Source organism: Cavia porcellus, unplaced genomic scaffold (assembly GCF_034190915.1).
Source record: "Cavia porcellus strain 051 isolate PalLab524CR breed Dunkin Hartley unplaced genomic scaffold, mCavPor4.1 scaffold_1, whole genome shotgun sequence".
In the NCBI taxonomy this organism is placed as follows: domain Eukaryota; kingdom Metazoa; phylum Chordata; class Mammalia; order Rodentia; family Caviidae; genus Cavia; species Cavia porcellus.
This window is the reverse complement of record NW_026947484.1, coordinates 66,392,512-66,418,599: the sequence shown is the minus strand read 5'-3', so window position 1 is coordinate 66,418,599 and position 26,088 is coordinate 66,392,512.

Here is a 26,088-nt window from a genome sequence, read left to right as displayed (position 1 = left end):
AAGGCTTACCTAGCCTTCATGATTGCTTCAGCCCATTCCTGTAACCAGCTCACCCAAATTACCCCAGTGACTAGTCAGTCAGGGTCCAGTCTTATTCATTCTGCTTCTCTGTTTGAACCCTGAGCACGCGGTGTGGGTACATTGGGGAATGACCTTGATTTGCAGATTAAGGAACTGTCCACTGTTGCTACAGACCTATCTGGACCCCGAGAACATTTGTTGAAATCTGCAAAACCATAAATCTGTGTCTCCATATTCCAGCCCCAAGAGAAAAGAAGTGTAATGTCAACAAGGGGTGGGTGGAGGGTGAAGGCAGAAATGGACACTTGTCACTCACAGGAGGCAGCTTGGATGTGGCAGTGAGGCTGCTGGCTTGGAGTGGTTCTTTTGGAACCACTTCGGCCGATTGCTGCTGGGTGATGTTTGTTGGGCAAGCTGTTTTCTCTGGCCCTGTCTCTTTGTCTGCTAAAAGGGATGACATTAGGGCACACAGCGTGTGAGCACTAAAGGTGTTAACTACATGAAGTGCTCAGGGCAGTGCAGGTTTTGTATTAGTATTCACTTTCCTGGTGATTCCTGGCAGTCCACTAGGGATTCATTCTAGTTCGATCAAGTCCTTGGTATTGATGGCATACTATTTGCATATAACCCACACACATCTCCTGATGTCTTAAGTCATCTCTAGATTACTCATAATACTTACTATAGCACAAGTGCTCTGTAAATAGCTGTTACATTGGATCAGTCAATGAATAACTACAAGAAAAGTCTGTGTATGGTCAGTACAGACAAGAGCATGGTAGCCTAACGCAGTACACAGATGATATCTAGGATGAGCTGTGCTCTCGCAGCCCATGCTGGAGGTGCTGCAGGCCTGTGGCACAGAGGCAGCTATGGCAGGGGCTCCTGCCTGTCACATCTTCTGTAAGGATTCAGTGCAAGGTGGAGCCAAGTTTGCTTTCTGACACGTGCTGGCATTTTTCCCCAAATATTTTAATCTGCCATTGATTGAATCCATAGATACAGAGTGCACAGATATAGAGCTGGATGCATTGTTACTTTTATTGTATTACTGCAGGAGAGGGCGTGTTAGTCCTTTCTTATCACTGGACACAGTACCTGACACACCTTAAAAAGGGGTGTTATTTTGGCTCAATGATTTTGGAGGGTTCAGTCCATAGCCCCAAGGTAGGAAGAGTGTGGGGGGAGGCCTGGTCAGTTAAAGCTGCTCAAGTTCTGGCTCTCAGGAAGCAGAGACCACAGGGAAGGAAGCACCTATTCGTGCCTACTGTGAGCTACCTGTTGACCAAGCCCAACTCCTCACAGTGAATTCTGCTTTGAGGATGGCACCCCCATGATTCAGTCACCTCCCGATGCTCCACTTGTGAATCCAGGATCCTCCTGGGGCAATATTCTAGACCTAACCTCTAACAGGAGGGAATCTTACATCTTCTTTGTTTATGATTGTTTCAGTTCCTTGCAGCTGCGAATGGAGTAAAAGCTTGCACTGCAGCTTCTTGAGCCCTCTCCCGTCTCATCTGTGCTCTTGGGCTCTGTTTCACCAGTGGCTAAGTCTTTCCTCTCTTTAAGAAACAGGTAAATGGGAAAAGTAGCAAAGTTACAGGATGAGAGAGAAGGAAAAAAAATCAAGAGCTTCAGTGAGCCTCCTCCTTCAGTTTACAGAGATGAAAGGAGAGGGCAAATAAGGAGAGGGCTCTGCTAGCGTCATGGGCCGGGGCAGGCTCTGTGCTCTGGGCGCAGATGCACTGTGGCGGGGAGGAGGGGTGTCAGAGAGGAAGTACCCTTTTTACCCTCCAGCTGGGCCTCTTCCTGCTCCTCTAAAAGGCGGCCCTGCCATCTCTTCATGCACGCCCTGGTGCATTTTGCTCTTTCCTCTGGAACAGCTCACCTTTCCTGGCTCTCTGAGATAGGACAAACCTTTTGAACACAGCTGCTTGTTTGGGCTGATCCAGGGGCCTCAGCAGACATTTATTCATCCCCCTTCGAAGACAGCCTCTTCTCATCCCGCCGGAGTTACCTCTTGCCAACGTGGCTGCTGTCTGGCAGCCAGGCAGGCTAGTTTCAAATGTCACCGTGCAATCGGCAGGTCCAAGGACGGAAGTCAAGGATGGAAATGCCAAACCTTAAATGTCCCTCCAATCCGTGTTTTCCAACTCGTGGCTTGCCATAGAAATAAACAGCAATTATGCAAAAGTCCTTCCTCCTTCCCTCTCTCTTTCTGCTCCGTGTTCCAAAGCCATTACTTGGAGTGCTTGGTGATAAACAGACACCTCAGTGTGGCCCACTTAATGTTTGGAAGCATGGAAATGAAAGGCCGTGAGGCGCAGATGCCACAGAGCCTCTAAATGACACAGTCATCACTGGCCTAGTTTTGAGTCCCTGTGACAGACACGAGGGGATTGCTTTTTAAAGCTGCTGATGGCATCAGGAAGAGAGAAGAGGGTGCCTCTGCTTTAGAAAAAGGACTTACAGAATCTTATTTTTCTGACTTGAAAATAAGTTTTCAAATTATGCTTTTTCAAAAGACGGCACATGGAAAATGACAGGCACATGACATGGAGCTACCTGAGGACCCACTGATAAGCCTCATCCTGTGGTCCAAGAAGGCACAGCAGAGAGAGTAGGGGTTCAGTGTTTTGCTATTTAAGGTGCTAGGGATGGTAGCAGCTACAGGGGAAACTGGAGCACAGAGCAATGAACCAAAGAAAACATCCCATGTGACTCTTAGAGGCTGCTGTAACTCAGTCTCTGTGCCATGCTGAAGGTTAGGCTGGTTTTCTTTTGAGGAGCCCCAGGAGAATTCCCACAATGGCTTTTTGCTCACACAACCCAGGTTTCTTTTTCTGGCTTGTGTGGTTACTCACCCACCTCTGGATCCAGAAGGAATTTGGAGGAATTAGAGGATGAACTCTTGGGCAGAACAGGGCCAGGTTTGGATGGTTCTGACAGAAGAGCGGACCTCCCATGTCTCCCCTTGGAGAAAGCCGGTGCTTGAGTCAGATGAATTGCTTCCTAAATGAATAGGAAAAAGGGGTCACCATGACTTAAAACTTTTTTCTGAAGCAAGCAGATCAACCAACAGAAAGTAAACCCATGCTGTCTGCCTTCCTGGTGTCATTGTGTTGGTGGGATAATCACCTTTGGGTTTGTTTCTTCATACTGAAACTATTTTCTTTGTTTACTTTGGGTGTCCACCAAGTCAGCTGAAGTCTGTACACACTGAAAAGGGAGAGGTAGGATGGTTGTATGCAACAGTCTGAATTTTGCCGCTATATGGATTTAGCAGCCTTAAGAAATAAAAATATAAATCTTCTGTAAAACTTAAGCTTCTGATATATAGTGAATCATTTTCTTTGTACAAATGTGTCTCAAATATTGCAAGAATCATATTTATGCAAAAATTATTCATTGTATAACTGAAATACATAAAATATTTGTTCACCTGAAACTCAAATTTTAACTGGGAGTCCAATATTGTATCTGACAACCCTAGTGCCACCCAACATTAAAATTGTAACAGTGTGATGTCTCTTAGGTAAATATTTGTAGGGATTGAGTGGCTGTGTGGGTAGTGTATGTTTCCTTGTGTCCATGTAAGCTGGCTTTTGTACTCTAGGTTGTGTTCCATAAGAGAGAGGATAGCTTGTGTTGTTCTGGTGACAGTATGACCTGAGGTCATCTCTTGAGGGCAGCTGTGGGTCTTCTCTAAGGAGACAGGCTGGTGAGGAGCTGTTTTCCGCATGCTCCGCAGGGACCTGTGGGTTGTGAAATGCATCTACCTCAGTGGAGAAGGAGGTACTTTGGAATGCTCACTCCCCTCTGCTGAGAGCTCTTCTCTTTTTCCCACTGAGATTTGAGAAACGAGGACCTGTGTCAGGGCTTGCTTTTGGAGGTACTCAGAGTCTGGCTAGATGTTGCAATCTAAAAGTCCGTCTTTAAATCCATGCGGGCAATGGAGCGTAACAGAAAGACATGAGCACGGTCATGAAAAATGAGGTTCAACCATGAAGAGTAGTTTCATAGTGACTTCTGTGGGCTTTGGGAATTCTTCTGTGGACCCTGATTGAATTAGTTACAGAATATAACTTGGGCAGAATACATTTTTGGTAAACCATATGATGAGATAAAAGGGATGGAAGCTGAGATGTTTTTGAGTGTCCAACATTTTCTTCATTGATTCATTGACTTATTTTTAAAGAGGGTTTGGAGCACTAAGAACAGGCTTAGATATTCCAGGGTGCATGTGACAGAGCTCCTGCATCAGGCGGCCACCAGAAGGTGGTTAAAAGCCTGACGAAAAGACATAAAAATAGTTGAAGATAAGATAGGATGACAAGTGCCATGAGAGAGACAAATTTGGCTTGTTTCAGTTACAGAGGAGGGACTGATAACAGACTTGGTGACAGAGGGAGAGTTAGAAGGTGTCTTGGAGGAGATGGTGGCTGAATTGAGTGCTGAAGAGAAAAGGATTTATGGGAATGAGAGATTGGAGGCAGTGTGTTTAAGTGGAACAGTACATTCCATGCCCCAAGATGTGGATGTAATGTGTTGGAGATGTGTTAGAGTGGTCTAGAGGTTTTGCAAATGGAGGTGAAGGATAGGGTAGAGAAAAATGAGATTGGCAAAATGAAGCAGAGGCCAGATCTTCTAGGGCTTGTGACAGTCAGGAATCTGGATTTTCTCTGGAGAGCAGTGGGAAGTCAACAAAGTTTCTGATCTTGGGACAGGGGGACCGGTTTGGCACTGTTCAGTCATCACTCTGGATACAGACTGGAGGGGGAAAAAGAGAGGAGGCAAGAATGGAGTCATGTGACTGGGTTTTAAAACTTAATTTTACATAATTTTATATAATTTTGTATAATTTTGACATGTAATAATCACAGTCATAGAGAATTTTTGTCTGAACACATTATATCTTTATGCTTTTTTCCTCCATTCCTCTCTTCCCTACAATCAATCCTTCTTCCTCTCTCCCTTTATAAAACATTATTTTTATTATTTTCCTTCCATTCTGTTATTGATTTTTATCCCTCTTCCCTCCCTTCCCTTCTCTCTCCTCCCTCTATTGTTCCCCTTGAGGATTGCTGAAACAAGGTGTTAAAGTGTTTGGAGGAGTGTGTGTGTGTGTGTGTGTGTGTGTGTGTGTGTGTGTCTGAAAGAGAGAGACAGAGAGAGAGAGAGAGAGAGAGAGAGAGAGAGAGAGAGAGAGAGAGAATGAGAATTTGAGTAAGGGCTTGAGGAAGAACAAGAGAGAGGGAGAGGAGATGGATTTTTCCTGGGGAATAGCAGTGGAAATATTATCAGAGGCAAGGGGAATTCAGTGGAACTTGTATTGGTCTTCTTTGTCTGCATTAGAGTGGAAGGCTTGAACAGCAGAAATTCGGTTCTCAGTGTTCTAAAGGCTGGGTGGTCCAGGATCAACATGCTGGCAGGTTCAGTTCTTAGTCAGGGCTCTCTCCCTGGCTTGCAGACAGCCTCACTCTTGATGTGTCTTCACTTAGTGTTTCCTTAGTGCATGTGTGTAAAAAGTGAAATTTCTTTTTCTCTCTTCCTTTTTCCAAAGGCCGCTGATTGCCAGTCAGAGTGGATTAAGATCCCACCTTCATGACTTCAGTTAGTCTTAATGATCTCCTAAAAGCTCCATTTCTAAAAATGTCCCATTGAAGTTTAGGACTCTAACATAAAATTATAAGCTTTAACATGAAGTAGAGGAGACACAATTCTGCCCTTAGCAGAGCTGGACCTTGTATGATAAGTGTTTTCCAGATGAAGAATGAGGAGTTGGGAGTAGCGTAGAGTCTTGTGCATGGAGGATGAAACAGGACATGTTCCTGAGATTGGCTAAAATGCATACAGCTTATGTGTGTGGAGCTAATAGAAAATGAAACTGAAATTTTAAGTCTGTTATAATCAGAAGGAAATCAGATGCTTTGCTAAGAAAATTAAACCTCATATAGCAGGGAACAGGGAATATACTATAATAGTTCTATATCCTTGAAGACAGTATCACAAAGCTCATGCAGATAAGTCTAGATACACAGCCAAAAGTCACTGCCTTTGTGGGACTTGCATTTAATTTGTAGTTATGCAGGCATTTTATTACCTATCTACCTATTAATTGGGGACTCCAAGTGAGGTGGAGTGAATTCATTCTGAGCAAAGGAAAAAGCACCCCCTCCAATGTATAGTAACTTTTCCAGCTGTATTTGTGTTTACCCTATGAAGCATTTCTAGGTTGATTTTTCAGTCACATAGGGAGGTCTCATCATTTGATTTAGTGATAGAGAGCAGGGTCTCTAAGTCTGTAACCTCTGTATGTCTAGAATGTTAGGAAATAAAGGGAAGGCAGGTAGAAAAAAGAATTTAAGGTGTTTACCTTCAGTGATTCTTTCAGGATGATAAATATGTAAAGCTGTTAAATGCAAAAAGTAAGATAACAAAGCAGCTGTTTTTGGAAATTATCTAGTGTAGAGCTCTGGGAAACCTACATTAGGTCCTGTTACTTAAAATCTGAGTGTTCCTTTACCACTTCCATGTGTAATGACTGGGGAGAACTAAAACACAGTTCTCTAATGTGTGGGATCAGCTAGGGGTCGGGTGGGGAGGCAACAGTGGCGTAAGTAAGCTCTGTGAGTGCTTCACGGTCTCGGAGCCTGGGCGGCTCATCATTCCGGGAAACTGAGGCAGCATGTGGCCTTGGCTTTTGCTGTCCTGAGCTCTGGCCATCATGACTTGATGGTCATTTGTCAACCTTGTGTGTGAAGCTTTCTAAGCTCTCCTGGCTGGTCCCCAACATGTTCCTCTGCTGTAGCCCATTTTGAGTCTTGGTTCCTCCCCTTCTCTGTCCTTGGTAATGATCATTCCTGAGTCTTTCTCTTTTTATTTCACTCTCAAAATACAACATGGCTGCTTTCTAACCCCACGTCTTGCTGCTCACAATTGCTCCTCCTGCCTTCCCTGCATAGCTCTTTGGCCAATCTTGTGTGTGCCTTGTTTTATCGTTCTTTCTTCCTTGATATCTTCATTACTTGTTCTCAGTAGAGCAGAGACCCGTGTTCTTCTTGGGGACCCACAAGATGTATTACTATATTCATGACAGTTACCTTTTGTTTGATGGGACTCCTTCTCTGATGGTAGCTAAAGTTCAAAGGGCCCCAAACTTTCAGTTGATTGTATGCTCTTTCCCTGAGGTAGAGGCAGTTTTGCCCTTCAGCAGTTTCAGTGGATCGTGTGAGTGGCCTTCGTGCATTCAGATCTGACTTCTTTGTTTACCAGCTATTACCATGGGAAAATCTTACATATTTTTTGAGACTCCATTTTTTCACTTGCAGAATCGTGGTTGTCAACACTGTAAGGTCATTGTGAAGTCAAATGAGAAACGAAATGAAGTTAAGTGCAAACTTCACGTTACGAGAAAGATGGCTAGGTTCCTGCTCTCAAGTTGTTGCCAACCTAGTTAAGTGTATAATCACTGATACACTTATTGCAGTTAAATATTTGACAACTCAAAGCCTGAAAAGTGAGGCTTAGTAAAGATTAAGACGAGAAATAATTAGTTACATCACTATCATTTGTGCCGGTTAGCTGGCTGCCTGTCTGGGACCTCAGTTTCTTTATCTGTAACTGGGGAACATAGTGCTGACCTGCCTCCTGAATGTTGTGAGCATTCATTAACTGATGTAATCGGGTAACATCCTCAAGGTGAGCATTGAAATGCCAAGTGTTCTCACAGATAAGAAAGCAGATACTTCTTTGATGGAGTTGTCATGAGGATTAATGATTTAATTGTGACAAAGTGCTCTGATATTCTTAGAACACTGAAGAGGAATATTATTAAATAGCTTCTGCTTTGTTTCCCAAAAGAGCAACTCCAAATAAGGCCATGCTCATGTGCACATGCCTGTCGAAATGTTTCCGCCTCCTTTCAGAACAGCAGAAAAGTAGACAGCAGTGAGGCAGGAATGGGGTTCAGAGGGAGGACTGTACTAGGGTAATTAGGATTCTGTGGGTTTTCTTCTGTAGTTGGCCCATGGGGGTCATTTCAAGTTGAATCCTTCAAAATTTCAAACAAATAATATAACTGGGAATTAGCTGGGGTGAACACTTTTCTGTTGACGAGGATAAAAGCTGGTCTTTATAATTTTCCACATCTCTCACATACCGTAATTTCCCATCCTCTGACCACACTGGCTTCCTTTAACTGCCTTCACCTCTTCATGCTCTTTATTTTGCCTTGTGGCTTTTACATGGTCATCACCTCTTCTCGGAAAAGTCTACCATCGTAGGACTTCCCTTTACCCTCAGTGCTGTGCCTTTCTGTTACACCAACCTCTGTGATTATCACTGCTATTTGTTGGTAAAGCAAATTACCTTGTTATTACTTGTTGAATCACATATTGTTCATCTCCTGCCATTAAAAGATACATGATATGGACTTAATTTTATTTCTTTTTGACTATCATACAGTGATTAGTCAGAGGAACTTACTAAGTTATGAATTATTCATCCTACCTATGTCTTGACCAAAAAGGCCCAACTTATAACCAGAAAATTCGGTGAACTTTGAAGATTCTATAATAGAAGTTTGGGATGAAAAATGGAAATTTGGTACATTTCTATAAAATTATAAGAAGGGTTAGATGTAAGTGTAATAGAAGATCTAGAATCTAATAATATGAGAGTGGAATCATTTCTTTCTCTAACCTAAAAGGTTGTATAATTGACTTATCCTTTTCTCTGTGATTGAATTTAGGATTATACTCTCTGTCCTTGAGAAATGTGGAAATTAAAGTATATTAATGTCCTAGATTAAGGTTTGGTCTTCAATCATTAGTTTTATTGGAATATAGCCATGCTAATTAATTTTGTGTTTTTAATAGTTGTTTTTAAGTAACAATAGCAGAGTTGAGTTGGCAAAGCCACAAATATTTGTTATCTGCCTCTTTAAAGAAGTGTTTGCTTGCCTCTGTCTTAAAGCACTATTTTCCTGTCTCTTTGAGAACTAGAAAAAGTTATAAGAAGTTTCAAATATGTAAACTTGACCTCAGGAACTGTGAATGGTAGTTTCTTTTTACAGTTTTGTGCTGTAATTTTCTTGTTTAAGAGACCAAAGACGGACATTTGTATGTCTGTCTGTCTATTTATCTAAATACTGTGCATATAAATATATAGGCATGTATGCATTATATATGTATAGACACACACATGCATATGCACACACACGCACACCGACACGCGTGCGCGCGCGTGCACACACACACACACACACACACACACACACACATTAAGCTGGCAAGCTGGAAAAACTTTTCAAAATATCCTCAGGTTAACTCTGGAAGATTCCCTTAGGAAAGAGTTTTGTATAAGTAACTAATATACTCTAATTGTGTGTTGATGACAACTTTTATTTATAGGAGAGAAACTTATTAGCATGCAGATTGGAGTCTAGTTTTAGATTGGAGGTTTTCAAGGAGAGGAGAAAACTTGGCCCCATGTTTTAACATCAGTGCAATTTGTTAATTGTAACAAAATATCCACCGTGTATCTACTGTGGAGACCATGGACTGGGCTAGGTCCCACACGTGCTCTATCTCATTCTTGCAGCCTGTCCAAGGTAGGAACTCGTACCTCAGTCTGCAGGTAAATGTTTTGGTGCTGGCAGACTGCGATGACCTGCTCAGGGCCCCCAGGTGCCAAGAAGTGGCCGCGAACTAGAATCTGTGTCAGTGGGCTCCTCCTCAGGGAGCAGCGGTCAGGAAGATGGGGCTGTACTGTATACACCACAAAGGCGGTGCTTCCCAGCAAAGGAAATGCTGGTGCTCATATCCCTCTTGGCTTGTGAGGACCCTAAATCAGGGCTTCATCAGCAGGCAGCAGCCAGAGACCCACTGAGCTTCCAGAACTTCTAGCGAGAAAGGAAAGTCACTTTTTCCACTTTGACGTCCTTCTTGTTTGTGTGGATCAGGTGCTGCTTTCACAGAACAGAACTCTCTAGACCTTACCTGTTAATTTGCAATGCCTTTAGCAGAGTTGGGTACCAAGAAGTTTTTTTTTTTTTTTTTTTTTTTTGTAATTTACTTTTATTTTTGTTTTTTTAAAGGTGAATCACATTCCTTTGTATCTTCTTTGCAAGACAGCTCTTGAGAAATGTCTGCTTTGAAACATTCCACAACTTTGGTCAGGGTGCTGGGACCCTGGTATTAAAGATTCCAGAAACTGTCAGAAACTTCAGCCATTGAGAAAGCTCTTGTCATTTACACCAGGCCTTGCTCCGTATTTCTTGTGTTCTTTGCTTTCTCTGACAGCTCCGTGGTCCCAGGAGACTGGAGGGTTTTCCTTTATTTTTTATTTTCTCTCCAAAGTATATATTTTTATGGGGAGACTCCTGAGCGGGAGGGGTGGAGAGATGGTTGGGGAATAGATAAAAGGAAAGAGCAAGGGTTGAACACTTTTTGTTACTCTTTATGAAACTTAAAATATTGGCAGTTTGTTCAGCCTCTCCCTCTTTGCTAATATTTAAAAGCATTCGATTAAGATTTTTCTAATGTGTCCAACGAGTTAAACTGTCCTGTGGCATTAGAAAAATATTACGCATATAAATAAAATACGTCAAAGCATTAAAAAGCTATTACACACACTGAACGTGAAATGGCAGAGTAATGATGGATCCCGCCATGCAGGAAACATATTCAAAAATATTATCTTCCTGGTAATGAAATGCCATCCGTTTCATTTTAAGCTAAATACGTTAGACATATCAGTGGAGTCTGTGCTGACACAGCAGTGAGTCGAAATTGAAAATCTGAAATTATATATATGATTGGACACAGTGTTAAAGTAATTTATAGGGAAAACCGCGAATATGCTGGGTCTGCACCTTCTGGTGAACTCATTTTGTAGAATCAGATAGAGCAAAACTCCACCGTTTCTAATGTGCAGTTAGAATGGCAGCCCGCCAGGGCCCCTGTATATTCAGTTTGAAAAGAGAGAAGGACAGACAGAGACAGGGGCGGGATTGGGAGGGGGTGGCCGGCAGGGACTGGGACAGGAGAGGCTGCACGGGGGACAGGGTGTGAAGGGGTGGGTGATGGAGACAGGGCGACGAAGCCAGGCCAGGAAGGCTTGCTTCAAATTACAGCAATTCTGCATAAGCCATCAAGGGGCTGGCATTAGTTTCCATTGCTCTGACCTAATGGGATGCGGCCACAAGCCCTGCATTAGACCTGGAGACCGGGGGAGATAACAGGGAGCTCAGGCAGGGAACTGGCTGGCACCAGTAGCTGGCACCAGTCGCTGCAGTGACTGTCAGCCCCCCCCCGGGGGGGGGGCAAATGATCCCGGGTCAGGTGGCCCCCTAGAGCGCTGACAGAAGGACGTGTGTGATGCTTGGCAGACCCCTCGGGTCACCTGTCTGGTCCTCTAGCTGTATCTGCCCTCTTCTATAATTCTCAGTGTCATAAGTCCTTGGACACTGAGTGTAATGGAAGGCAGGGTGAGCTGGGCATGAGGAGCAAACTAAGACTGTGTTTCTGTGTAGAGATGTGTAACGAATTGGTACCCTGATGTACTTTTCGGCTTTCATTTATATCCATAATCCTGCTTGAAATGTGGATTATTTATTCATACAGGGCTGGTCTCCTTGTGGAGCAGCACAGCAGGGATGCGGCAGGGAATTCTTATTTGGCAGCTGGGTGGCTGAGGCAGAGGTGGGCTCCTGTCTCCAGGGCTGGTCTTTCTAGCCTCCAACTTCTCAAGAGGAGAAAGAAAAGCCTGAATGTGAAAGGAAGGAAGGAAGGGAGGGAGGAAAGAAGGAAGAAAGGTGTTTCGCATCCTACTGTGAACAACTGACCCTAAGACAGGAAGTGTAGGGCGTAGTGAGGACCCTTGGGTAAGACAGAGATAAATATCACTGCACATTCTGTCTTTCCTCTCCGGGGGACTTAGCATTCTCATTTCTTTTTCTGCCTCTCGTGAATGATGTTTGGGTCAAACCCATGGCCTCACTCATGCTAGGCATGTGCTCTACCACTACATCCCAAACCCCTGGGGATTTTATTTTATTTTTAAATTTTTTGGTCCCGGGAAGTGAACTCACAGCCTCACACAGCAGTCAGGCAGGTGTTGTGCTGCTGAGCTGTATCCCCAACACCCCTAGGGATCTTGGAAAAGTAAACAAGCTCTAGAATGTGTGTAGCATTTTTTTTAATAAACACCCAGAGTATTTCCAATTTACTTTATTAGTTACTTAGTAGTTATTTTGCTAGTTATTGAGGACTGCTTTCATGGGGGACTCTGGGTGTCTCCAGTATGATCTCAGAGCATTCCAGTTCATGTACTCTTGAGTTTCCTAGTTTGTTGTTGAGAAAAGAGGCTCAGTTCACAGAATCTCCTCCAAGATTACAAAGACAATAAGGATTCAAGGAACAAATTTTAAATTTCTCAAAGTCATTGTAAGACTTTTCAAGAATTTTCTGCTTCATTTAATAGCAATCACTGTACTTGAATGGGGAGGGGGTTAAATGGCTAACTCTAGGTCTTAGCTCAAGTCTCAGCTTTTTGGAACCCTCCAGTAGCTCAGCTTGTTCTTGCCATAGCCCGTGCCTTTCCTCACAGAACTTACAAATGGCAGTTGCTAATAAGTGTGCTCAGTGATGTCTGCTGGACATCACTGGACACCGAGTTCATGAACACAGCAATTGTGCTTATGTTCCTTCTTATTACCTGTCTAGGACTTTGGACACTGAGCAGAGGTGCTCAGAAAGTTTTGGTTCACTGGGTAAAGGAATGGCTGCATAGAAGCATTTTCATTGGTAATCTATAATAGATCTGGGGCTGGAAGCTTACAAGTCATCCCCTAGAATACTTATTATTTTTCTGTTGTCATGGAGGTCATGTCTAAAGAAGAATCAATGTGCATAAAATTAGAGAATTTTGAAGTTGCAAGAATCCCACTAGGACATCCATCCTTCCAGTGCTGAATAACTCTTGGCCTTGGAGGGACTGTTTACTGCATCTGGGAAAGGGTGCTTAATGTGACATAAGATAGCCCATTCCATCGCTCCCTGGTGGCAGTGTGCAAAGGAGTTTTGTAGGGGAATCAGGTCTCCTGCAGCTGTTACCATGGTGGTCTTGCTTCTCTGCAGGCTTTCCTATGGCCAGATAGAGTCCTATAAATGTGTGAAGATAACTGTTACGATTTCTATCTTCTTCACTTTTGCAGGCCACACGCTCATTTCTTCATCCACTTCTGTGGGATTTGTGGGCCTAATACCACTTGAGTTATCCTGGATGGTCAATGTCTTTTATTTTTATTTTGGAATCAGGGATCGAACTCACAATCTCACCAAGCAGGCACTTATGCTTCTGAGCTAAATCCCTGACCCCTTCAATGTCTCTTTTAAATATATTTGACATAATTAAAATATTGAATGCTTTATTTCAAATGTGATTGACACTATCTATGATTCTGGCTTTGCACTTTCTGAACATTTTAACACAGTACAGTTCTGTATTACGTGTTTTCATAGCATTGAAAAGAGTGCTGAATTTTATGGCCAGCTAAAACTTCTTTGTTTCAGTGCTTTCTGATTCATTCAGTAATTTCTTAAGCCAATATTATATGATAAGATGAATGAGTCATTATTCCTACTGCTAGCTGAGGACCTGCCCATCTTTTGGATAAGGTATATAAGTTGAGAGTTATTGTATTCTCCAATCATAAGATACATTTAAAAAATATTTTATTACTTTTAAAAACATGCATTTTACAACAATATTTAGCACTAGATGCAGCATTAGATTTTATAATCTATATGAAAGTCGCTGGAGTTCTAAAAAATAGTTTTATAGCTGAGGGAACCAATGATCATATTATTATAAACTTGTCTGATAGTAGTGACAGGTAGAAAAGTGAAACAAAAGAATGATGATAGTCTGTGCTTGAGATGGATGGAGAAATATTTTGGCTTTGCTGGGTGAGCCACAGTCTGCAGCACTGTACTAAGAAACAGAGTAGAAGGTGATGGGCTACTCAGGTAGACCAGAAGCCCGGCAGTCATTGCCTGTGTGAACAAAAGAGGAAAACTTGGCTTCATGGTTTAGAGCTTCCTGATCAAGATGCTTACTCCTCCATGGAAACGATATAGGAATTGTCAAAACGAGAAAAACATTTGCTACAAGATTCATAACTGAAAAGGAAAAGAGGGCAGGTACTTGGGGTTATGAGCAATCTGGAAAGGTCTTGTGATCTATGTTCTCGGGGAGCACTGGTAATGTAAATTGAAATAAGAACCAGCTTCCAAAGGAGGTAGGTAGAGGGTATTCTAAGGAGGGGAATCCACCTCATGGAAGGTGATCAGAAGAGATGAGAAAAGGTCAAAAAGACCCAGCAATCACCAACTTTCCAGTTGGTATGGAGTGTGGGATTCCAAGGGAGGGCAGTGATTTGGAGGGTATGGAAAAGACCTGTATATCCCCAGTTCCTTCCGCATCTCAGTACATGAGCATCCAGGAAACCTGGTCTGAGAAATTTTGTGTTATGGGGAAATTAGTTCCCAACATGTTATATGTCTGATGGAAATTAGTTCCCAACATATTATATGTTGATGGTCTCACAACTTTGAGGAATAAAGTCATGAGCCAAAGGAGAAGTTATAGGAGTTTTATTGGAGATAAGGAAAATAAAAATATCTCCTGGATTTCCTGGAGGAGTCCTGCGTGGGTTGCCACTGAGGCCCTTTGGAAGGGGTAATTTGCTCTGCAAATTACAATATGGGTACAACATGTATCAAATTATAATGAACTTTAGAAGTATAGCTTTTTAGGTAACATTGATCTAATTCGGAAGTGAGGCAAGTAGCAAAGGTTCCTGGAAAGAACAAAGGTGTTCCTAGCACAGGATGGGAAGACGGGTCTGATGTTTGGAGCAGCCACCTAAGCCTCTGATGCCTCATGGGGCTCATGTACTGGGGGTGTTCAAGCTGATTGCTAGGCAGGCTCCTAGCCCCGGCTATCGGTCTCCACATAGGACTGGCCTTTGGATTTGCTTCCAGCCACAACTTCAGGGTCTGCATCTTTTTGCACTGATCTTGAGGGCCCAATTCCTCTCTGACTGTGTATGGATTTGTCTCTCACTTGCTGTCTCTAGTGCTTGGATTTCACTCTGGTAGTGAAATGGTGACAATGAGCTGGCAGATCTCTTTAGCTGTCTTAGTTTGCTACAAATAGAAATAAATAGGATCATTGAAGTTTGTCTGCATCCAAAAGTAAAGCAATTGGGAATAATTGTGGAAGTAATTGGGAAGTAATTGTGAAGAATTTCAGTTCTGGCTCCAGTAAGTTTTGTCTTCTGCTGTTTTCTTTACTAATACTTTCAGTTCAGAGCTCCGCTTTTGCTTCATGTCTCATCCATGATTCCCAACGTCAATATGCTTGCCCTGCTGCTAAGCAGCATTGGTCACCATGATCCTCCCACAGTTGTTTCTACACGTGCAGATTTTCTTATTTACTGTGCTCAGATGTGATCACGCTGGCTTGTCTGACCTTTCCATGCTGTCCCAATCTCTTTGAATGTCCAATCTTTCATTTGGCATAATATTGTCCCACCTAGTGTTTTGATATTGAAAATCTTACAAGTAAATTTTATATCTTTATCCAGTTATAAGGTAGACATTGGGAAACAAGATGATAGACTGTAGAGATGGGAAAGGGATCTGGGGATGAGGGAGATGGGAAGGAGAGTGGGAAAAAGGAGCTAAAAAAGGATATAAATGTGTTTATTATGTATTTCAAATATGTGCTACAAAAAGGCAGAACTGGGGAAAGAATTGTGCAGCCTTAGTGACAGATGCTGTGAGCACTGCAGTGTTTTCATCTGCTTTATGTTTTGACAAAGTGGATGAAAGTACTTATGGGGTCCTTTTAAACTTCTTTGCTATTAACAATATAAACTATATTCACAAACTTCTAAATGTCTCTCAAGTTCTAGCCAGATGTAAGCAGGGTGAAGGTGGCTTAGAGATACAGCTGAAAATCAATCTGTATGATAACCCTGTGCTCCCAGGAACATTCCCTCTGGTTTAGCTTGTGGTCTACAGCTCATATCAATTTCTTTCTGTGCAAATTTAACAACCTCAGTTTTGATGAGATGCTTCCACCTGCCCTCAGCTGCCCATGAAACCATGCAGAATACCAGGACACTGAGGGGAAGGTCTGTCATGGAGAAGCAGAGTTCACTGGCCATATTAGCTCTGCTATTCCTCACTGAAGTCACCAATGTCAGACCTCTATGTTGTAGACTGAATCATGTCCCCCTAAAATTTGTATGTGAAGTCCTAATCTCCAGTGTGACTGTATTTGGCAGTAATTACCTGTTAAAGGGGTGATTAAGGTTAAAAGAGGGTATAAGGCTAAACCTATAATCCAGTATGACTGGCTTCTTTGTAAGAAGAGGAAGATATACCAGGAACGTGTGAGAACAGGGGAAAAGCTTTGTGAGGATACAGGGAGAGGGTGGAAACCTAGAAACCAAAAGGTAAGGCCTCAGGGGAAGCTGAGAAGTCTTCCACCATCTTGGTCTTGGATTTCCATTCTCCAGAACTTTTGGAAGATATTTTATGTTGCTAAACCACAATCTGGTAGTATTTTGTGATGGTAACACAAGCATAATAAGATGCCGTATTACCGTATGTCTTAGTTTTCTCCTTGCTGAATCAGTCACACACTTTAGATTCAGCTACCTCCAAAAAGCCCATTCCCTGTGATTGTATGAAGATTTGGGGGGACTCCAGACACAAGCCATAACACCATATAAATACTGAATAGCAAAATTATCCTCTGTAAAACTAATCTTGTTTTAAAAATAGCTTTATTGAGAGGAAAGTCATCATTTTAAGAGTACACACTACTGTAAGGCACACACTAACTGCAAAAACAGTGTCATTTAAAAAAGACCACTGCAGAATCACTGATATATAATGCCTCTGCATTTTTGCCTACTTACATACATATTCATGGTTGGTGATTGCTTGATTCATAGAAATAGAGAATTAACCTGCTCCTCTTCTACCTCCTTCTTCCTCTTCTACATCTTTGTCTTCTCTCATATTCAGGTGGCATTAAATAGAGTTATCAGTCTCTAGCCAGACAGCAAGATCATTAAAAGTTGTTGTTTTGAGGACAATGTCTATGAGACGACAGGTAGTTAGAGGAAACAGTACTTGTTCCTGTTTTCTAGAAACACATTTTTCTGTTGGAATTAAAGAACCTTAGAGACCAGTGTAGCTTTACTGCAGCGTTTTGTTGGTTGTTAGTTTAGATCTGAAAATACCCCTCTGTTTCTTATGTGTTTGGAAGGTGATTGGAGAGTGGTAATGCTACACATATCAGTAGACTCGTTCCGGTCAGTGGCTGAAGGCCCTGTTAGACATGGGGCCTGGATGGCGGGTGTCACTGAGTGTGGTGGTGGGGGGTGAATTCCTGTCCTGGCTCCTCCCTTCTCTCACTGCTTCCTGGCCTACCGTGCAGGGAACAATTTTCTCTGCCATGTATTTTCACCATGCTGTTTTTGGCTTGGGACCAGCTGACCATGGATTGAAATCACTGAAACTGCAAACCAAAATAAACCTTCCTTGGTTAAATTGCCTGTGTCAAGGGTATTTTTGTCACAGCGATGGAAATGTTGACTAGTACTTTGGATCTCTGTCCAAGCATATGCTTCTACTCCTCTTTCTCTTCTAGACACATTTCAGCTACAGAGAACTTTAGGGCTAGGTGATACCATTTTCCATTAATGTGATAGAAGACATGCATACATTTATAGGGTCAAAACTATAACCATGTATCATCTTATGGTTCAGGCAATGCAGGTGTGGCCTGGGCCTTTTGAACCTCACAAGGATAAGTTCAAAGGGTTGGCAGGGTGCTTCCTTTCAGAAAGTTCTGGGAATGGTTCTGCTTTCAAGATCACTGAATTTGTTTGCCTAATGTAGTTCTGGTGGTTGTAGAACTGAGGTCTCTATTCTTGCTGAAGGAAAAGTTCTGGCTGGTTTTGTGCCATGAAGGTGCCTGCCTACTATGTGGTCTCCCCCTCACAAGGGCAAATGGAACCCTTTTTCATCTTTTAACCTCTCTGGGTACTGCTTCTCCCTCCTCTTTTGGTACCCTTTCTGGTAGTTAGCTGGAGAACATTCTTTTTTTTTTTTTTTTTGCACTAGGAATTGAATTCAGGCCTTTGCACTTGCCAGGTAGATGCTGTGCTGCTGAGCTATATCGTTGGCCTTAAAGAAAATTCTAAAGACTCACTGGATTGCACTGAGAACAGCTAGATAATCTAATCTCCCATGCCAAGGTCTGTTATTTAATTTCATGTGGGCATCTCTTTATGCCTCTTTTGTCATATAAAGTAAGATTTGTAAGTTCCAGGGTTAGGACATAATCATTGTTTTATTTTTTTTCTTACTGCCATTACTTACCTATTTTAATAGGTTTCTAGCTTTAAATTTTACCTAGATCTTCATCTGAAATATTAGAAAAGATGTAATACATATGGAAAATCCTTTTAAGGCAAGAGGTTAGATAGGAGACATTGATTTAACAATTGTGCTTTGGGCCCCTTGGAGTGTGTCAGGAGCATCACACTGATGTATGACACTATTACCTCACTGTGACCAGGTTAGAGTACCTACCCCTTGTGAATTCAACCAGAAGACAGATGAGAAAAACAAGCTAACACAGTTAAGATTATTTTGAGCACTAGGAAAAATATAGAGAACCACAGAGTGATTTTTTGGTGATACAAAGTTTTCTTTGAAGAAAGAATACTTACACTAAGGTAAAAAGTAAGAGGAGTAACCAGCCCTGATGAAATCTGGACCCCATCCTAGGAAGAGGGTGGAGAAAATGGCACGTGCTTCACTTGTGTTAACTCGCTTAATACTTTCCCGGATCATGTACAGTAGGCATTTTCAGAGCAGAGTCTCAAGCAAGGATTTAGGTCTAAGTAATGAGTTTGGGAAATAATTTCAGGAGGGCACTGAGAGAAGAGATACTGTGGAGTGGATGTGCTGTGTTGCAGAGGTGCATTTGGTGGTGTTGGAACTTTCAACTGAAGGGGCCCAGGGGCCGAGAGTTGGGTCAAGGAGGCTCTACCCTAGTGAATTGCAGAGTGAGCCAGATTTGGAAGCAGAGGATTAGTTCCTGTGGGAGCAGGCATGGAAGCGCGACCTACCTCTGGCCCTGTCTGTTGTTCCCTCGTGTGCACACATGCTCCTTCTGCATGCTGCTGTCCGCCTCTCCGTCATGTTGGGACACGTGTGTGGGACCTGCATCACGACGTATGCTAGGGCTGTGCTGGTTTGAATCCCCCAGCTCCTAGGGTCATGAACCAGGCGTCCTTTCTTTACAAATTACCCAGCTTCACATATTCTTTTATAACAACACACCATAGACAAGATAGTGGGGAAATTAGACAGGGGCAGCAACAAACAAATTGGGGTACATCAGTGAGCAGACAATTGCTGTGGGAAACCCAGGCTCTCTGAGATGCTGATTCATTTACTTGGAGCCCAAGTATTAAAACTTTTTGTGTGTATGATAAAAATAAACCTGTACTTATTTAAGTCATATCAAGTCAAGAGATGACGATGCTTGAAACAGAACACATTTCTAGTTGATATAATCTGATTCATATGTGGACTCACAAAAGAAATGAGAGATATTTAACAAATGTTGTGACAGTTGTACACACTTCCTGCTGACACTGTCCTACCAAAGGTCTCCCTGCCACCCAGACCACCAGGCTGGACATGCAGTTCTTACCTCCAGCTGGTGCCCCACATAGGCCTCAGAGGGGTCATTTGTTTGACAGGCACACCTGTGTCTGTCCCTGCTGTACCTGGCGGGGCTCATCTGTTTTAGTGCTACCTACCACACTCTTGCTCTCTACCTGCCCCTTCCCCATCATCTGTCTGTAGTGGTACTTTCTCCGCAAAGCCTTTGGGAGATTTTCCTCACATTCTCTGCATTCCAGGGTAGATAACTTCATCCTTCGTTTAGGCCCACCATTTCTGAAAGTTGGATAGTGATTCTACGGTGTAGCCACAATTGGTACTTTTGGTTGGATGGGAGGAACAAAGGGGAGGGGTTGTCCATGTGGCATCAGATTCTGTGATAGGATAAATAAAAAGGAGAGATCAAGAGAAGGAGAGGCCAGGACCCAGCTAACGATGGCATCTTGACAGGAAGAAGAAAAGCAAAGAGTGAGGAGAGTTTCTTCTCTGAATCTGTTATGGCTGTGAGGTTTCTAAAAAGAGTGTGGGAGACACAGATCATGAGAGCTGTAACTCTGAAAGGGAAAGGAAGAAGGAACAGGGTTAAGTTCATTGTTGAGGGCAAGGCATGAGGCATGAAAAAGAAAACATTAAAATAGGTGGTTTGGGGTAGGAGTTGGCTTATTGAGGGTGGAGGGTTGAATAATGTGAACTATTTTTGGAATCTTTCAAAATTAACATTTATTTGGGAATAATTGCAAGTGTAAATGGTGCATACCACACTGTGGTCAAGATTGGGTGGTGCCATTTTCATGCAGAGGTAGGATGAATTTTGTTCTTGGAGGGGAGAGGGCTCCTCATTCCTCAGTTCCTTTGCCATAGGCAAGGCAGCAGGCAGTACTAAGTGTTGCGATTGTCAGAGACCTGCTTATTTCTAGCCAGAAGCACTGAAGACGCAGGTCAGGGCCCGCTAACTCCCTGTCTTCCTGCTCAGCGTTGAGCTGGTGGAGCATCTTTTCTTCCAGGCCCCTGAGCGTCTGGCAGCGTGGAGCAGTGCCAAGCCCTCTGCTCTCTGCTGTGGGCATAGCCTGCGTGAGGAGCAAATACTTGTTCTGTCAAAGTGCCAAGGCTTAGGGGTTGTTTGTTAATATAGACAACTTAGCTTATTCTGAAAAAGCCCCATTCTTTAGTGTAAAAGAAAATATAAATCATGATGGAAGGGGACAGCATGGTTTGATGAAAGGGGATTGAATTTTACAGCTTCTCTAAATAAGATCTTGACAAGAATCAAATAATTTTAGACCTGGAACACAGTTGTTAAGAGGAATTATGATAAAGGAGATTGAACACTTAGCTGAGGTTCTTTAATAACAATTTCCATCTCTCTAAAATGAGGAGGGAGATATTAAAGCACATCATGTAGTAATTCGTGTGTCTGTTGCTGAGTCAAGTATTTGTAGGATCCTTGAACCATTCACTAAGAACATGCATTAAGTGCCTACTGTGTGCAGATCAGTGAAGAGGGTATTATGAGAAGATGTAAAAACATTTTGAGGTGCAATATTTCTAATCTTGAGTGTTTTCAGTTCACAAAGGCAACAGAGGCACCAGTAAATGGAATTAGGATGGGAGGCAGGAATACAACTGGCAAGATGTTAGAAGATCAGTTTTAAAGTAACATTTGGAACACTGAATGGGCCTGGAAGCTAAAAAGGAAATGGTGAATGCGAAGAAGTTTGGGATGAACAATAACACCGAGAATTAAAAAAAAAAAAAACTTTGTCAGTCAAGACTTGTCTGTAAATTTTACACAAAGAATTATTTAACATGATCATATTTTGCAATAAAATTTATCATCAGGTTCTCAGAATAGGAAAAATTGCATTCTTTATCAAGCTAGTACAAACTCATTACTAAGGAAAGTATACTAACATTTAACTTAGTATCTGAGTAGAATTCTCATATTGCAAATGCCTTTGAAGAAGTTATAATAATAGAGTTATAAAATATTTGGTATATTTATTTCCTATCTGGCTTATGTTTTGATACCTATAAATAACAGACTAAAATTCAATAATTGTTGTATAACAGGTTTCTTTTCATAAAATCATAAAGCACTAAAAGCATATGCTTTAATCTTTTGTGCTAAGTGTGACCATGAATCAGAAACTCTAACAGTGATTCCACATAAATCCTTCTTAGCCCATGATGCCTGTGAAGTGAACCATTACTTTTCTTCCTGACACCTGTTTTTCAGCAGTATTTTCAGTTGGTGACTTTGACAGGGATTAAATTATTCAAAGTGTATCTTCTCAATAGGATAGTATATTATTATATATAATTTTGCTATTTAAAAAGTCTATTGTTGAAAATTCTACTTTTAAGGAGATATCAAATAGCTTGCTGGTTAAAAGAATATTATTTACAGCTTGCAGTTGCAGATCTTAGCAACATAGCAGAGTGGGAGGCTCTTGACTTCTTCCTTTGCCCACGGATACACTAGGTGTTATGGTTTGTGTCTAGATGTCCCTCAAAGTCGTACGTTGTCATAGGTAGGGCTTTTTTCAGAGGTGGCTGGATCTATAGTGTGTGATCCCTAGCATTAAGGGTAGGTGGTTCCTAAATTAGTCCACTAATTGGATCAGCACTTCCCTAATCCCAGTAGACTGGATACAATATTAAGGATAGAAAGAGGCTTCTCTTCCCCTCGCTTGTTGCTTTTGCTGTCTTTTGCCTGCCATAAACTGTTTCACCTCTGCGATGCCTCTCTCCCATGTGGCCCTCCTCTGGAGCCAGCCAACTATGTATGGACTTTGCAAACTGTGAGCCAAATACAACTTTTCCCCCTTAACTTTGGGTGCTGGGTATTTTGTCTTAGCAATAAGAACTAAGTAAGGCACTAGGTTAATATTTATTCAAGGATCCATTTCTTCTGGGAGAAATCTGCAGACAAACTCGACTCCTACCTACAGGGCATGTAGGAAAATATGCCACTGAGAAGAAAAGCTGTCACTCTCAGAAAATTGGGAAAGAAACACCTAGCTTCTTGAGGAGAGTGTTTGGCCTCACATTTTGTACTCAACTCTAAGATTTCCTAAGGTTTAACTCAGTTCATCAGCTCTGAGAATAGAGGGTGTTGTATATGCGTGAGTCTCTGTGACCATGGGCAGAAAATGTTGGAGTTTGGTAGAGGTGGGCAGGCACTCTGGGGCTACATCTACAGGAGCAGTGCAGAAAAGGCACCACCTTCTATCTACACAGAAAGGATTTATGACATAATCTATCCATGGCTACTTGGTGGTCTAGCTAACTTGGACTGGTGAGTTAAAAGGATCAACAATATTAGCTCACCAGCAGGCTGAGAAACAAGTAAACTTTTGGTGAGCCCTCCCTCACCGTCTGCCCCTGTGGTAACCAGAGGCCTAGTTATCCTTTTTGGAAGGAGTTGGTCCACATGTTGAACACTCTGACATGTACAGCTTCTACCCAAAGGGACCGCAGCTTAAACTTGCCTTCCCTGGGAGCAGAGGAGACTAGACACATGTGAGTCTGTTTACATCACAGAACAAAGGGGCACTCTTAAGAGAACAATCATCATTTCCAGGGGCCACATGGTCTTGGGTTGGTACAGAAAAAGGAATGTGCAGCTCTCATTTTCTCCCCAGGAGGGGCTTCCAGTGTATACTTTCAGTGACTAATCATGGATGTCTAATGAATTTGTGTCCTGGGGGAACTCATAGGGTAAACAACCAGTAACCCTCCTGCAGGCAAGGCCAGAGCTCTGCTCTGCATGAGCCTTTCTCCTTTCCTCCAGTGATAAATTCAGGTGTATACATGCTTCCTGGGCAGAGTTGGACCACACACTGAGTGCTACAGATGCTGCAACACCCCACCTAAGGGACTGTCTAGTTAACCTAGCTCAATTCCTGAGTAGCCCTGGAACACAGGACATGTAAGGGTAGCTGCAAAACAGACCACTTGGAGAGCTGTCTCCCCAGTGTCCGGAGGGCAGCCTGAATGTGAGCACCGGCATCCGTTTACATCGGGTCTCTCCCTGCTTAGTGCCATAGGTGGTAGGTAAGTGTCTGTCCTCAGCTTCTCCATGAAGATGGAATGAACTGTGATGTGTAATCGGCATGCCAACCTTTCTAGCTGCATTTAGGGAACTGCCACCTTCCTTCTTTGTCTCAGTGTGCCTAGAAGATGTGGCACATCCTTAGCTCCAGGTGCCCCCCCCAACCAGAAACAGCAGTTTAGGCAAATGCAAAGATTTGAGAGGCACCTTAAAATCACTAGCCGGACAGATTGCTGAGCTCCTTCTCCTGCACAAGGCAAGTCTGACAAGTCTGGGAGAGGTGTTTGTCATATCTAATATGCAGAAACTAACACAGGGAGTCAAGGAAAATGAATAAACAGGAATATATTCAAAATACGAGAACAAGATAAACACCTGAAACCAAGCCCAGGAACCGGCAAATAATGGAATATGATTTACATAACAGGGAATTAAACTAATGCTCATAAAGATGCTCACCAAGATCAAGAGAACAACATGAGAACAAACTGAGCATTTGAATGAAGAGAAAATATACACAAACAGTTTCCGGTACCACTAGGAAGACATCATAGAGCTGCAAAAGGACTAAATAGTCAATCAAGGGGCTCAGGAGGAGACCGGACCATGGAATAAAATGATCAGCATTAACAAGTCACTGGAAATCGTAAAATCCAAAGAGGAAGAAGAAAACAATAGCAAGGACTCTTTTAAGAGTCTTACGGGCTTTCATCAAGTGTAACAACATGTATCAGTGTACCAAAAAGAGGGAGAGACAGACAGACAGACAGACAGACAGACAGACAGAATGATATGTTCAGAGGACTAATGGCAGATGTCATGGTTTATGTCTGAGGCCCCCAGGCCTCATGAGTTTGAATTGTGCATTTGTCATTCATTCATTGTTTAGTGCTTGTATTGATGGTGTCAGTGCTCCACCCACAAAGGAGGGGAGCCAGGATGTGATGTAATGGCAGGAAGAAGGTGTGTCTCTCTCTTTGCTGGTTCCTGTTTGCTGTTTGCAGCCGCCATGAACTGCGGCCCAGCCATGCCCACCTGCTTTGGAGCCAACTGAGTGTGGACTGAAACCTCCCAAAACTGTAAGAAATAAACCTTTCCTTTCCCAACTTGGGCATCAGGTATTTTGTCTCAGCGACGAGCATAAAGTAACTAAGACAGCAGAGAACTCTCTACATTTGAAGAAGGAAATAGAAATTCAAGTGTAGGGAGTGCAAAAGACCCCAAATAAGAAGAACCCAAAGAAATAGAGACACCACATAATCAAATTGTTAACAGTTACAAAGGATAAAAATCTTAACTATAAGACCTGAGCCTATAAAACTATTAGAAGTTAAGGACAGGGAAAGTTTTGAAAGCAACAAAGGAAAAGCAAATTGCTAGGTAAAATAACTTCTATAAGATTTTTAGTAGATTTTTCAGCAGAAACTTTGTAGATGCAAAGGGATTGAGATGATATATTCAAAATCCTGAAAGGAAAAAGTACTGGGTGAGAGTACTGATCCTGGGCATGATAAGACAAAAGTTGAATTGCCTTAAAAGAAATATTAAGGAAGTTTTTCAAATTTAAGAAGAAGGATGCTAATTAGTAACACAAAAACAAATGAAAGAATAAAACTCACTGGTGAAACTAAAGTAAATATTTATTAAATTCAAAATGCTGGTACTGTAATGGCACTAGATAAACTAACTGTGTCTGTAGTATAAAGATTAAAAGACAAAACTATGAAAATGGCTAAAGGTACAATAATTTTCCTATTGCACACAAATTTTTAAAATTGTAAATTATGACATCACAAACTGTATGAGGAGGGAGAGTAAAATTGTAAAGTTTGTATATGCAATCAAATTTAAATTATCAGCTTAAAATAGCCAGCTATATTGGACTTGAAGTATACTTTATACCAAATTGGGCCTAATGGTCTATACAGAATAGTCAATAGCAATAGTATTCTTTTCAAGTGAGTATGCAATATTCTCCACATCCATCATATCATAGGTAATAAATCAAAACAAATTTAAGAAGATTAAAATCATATTAAGTTTCTTTTCCAGTCATAATAGTATAAAACTGGTAATCAGTAAGAGGAGAAATCATGGAATACTTAAAATGGCCATTCACCATGATCAAGTACGATTTATCCTTGAGATGCAAGGGTTGACTTTGCATATGCAAAGCAGTATGTGTGATTCACCATATTAGTAGGTTGAAGGCCAAAATGTCAGAAT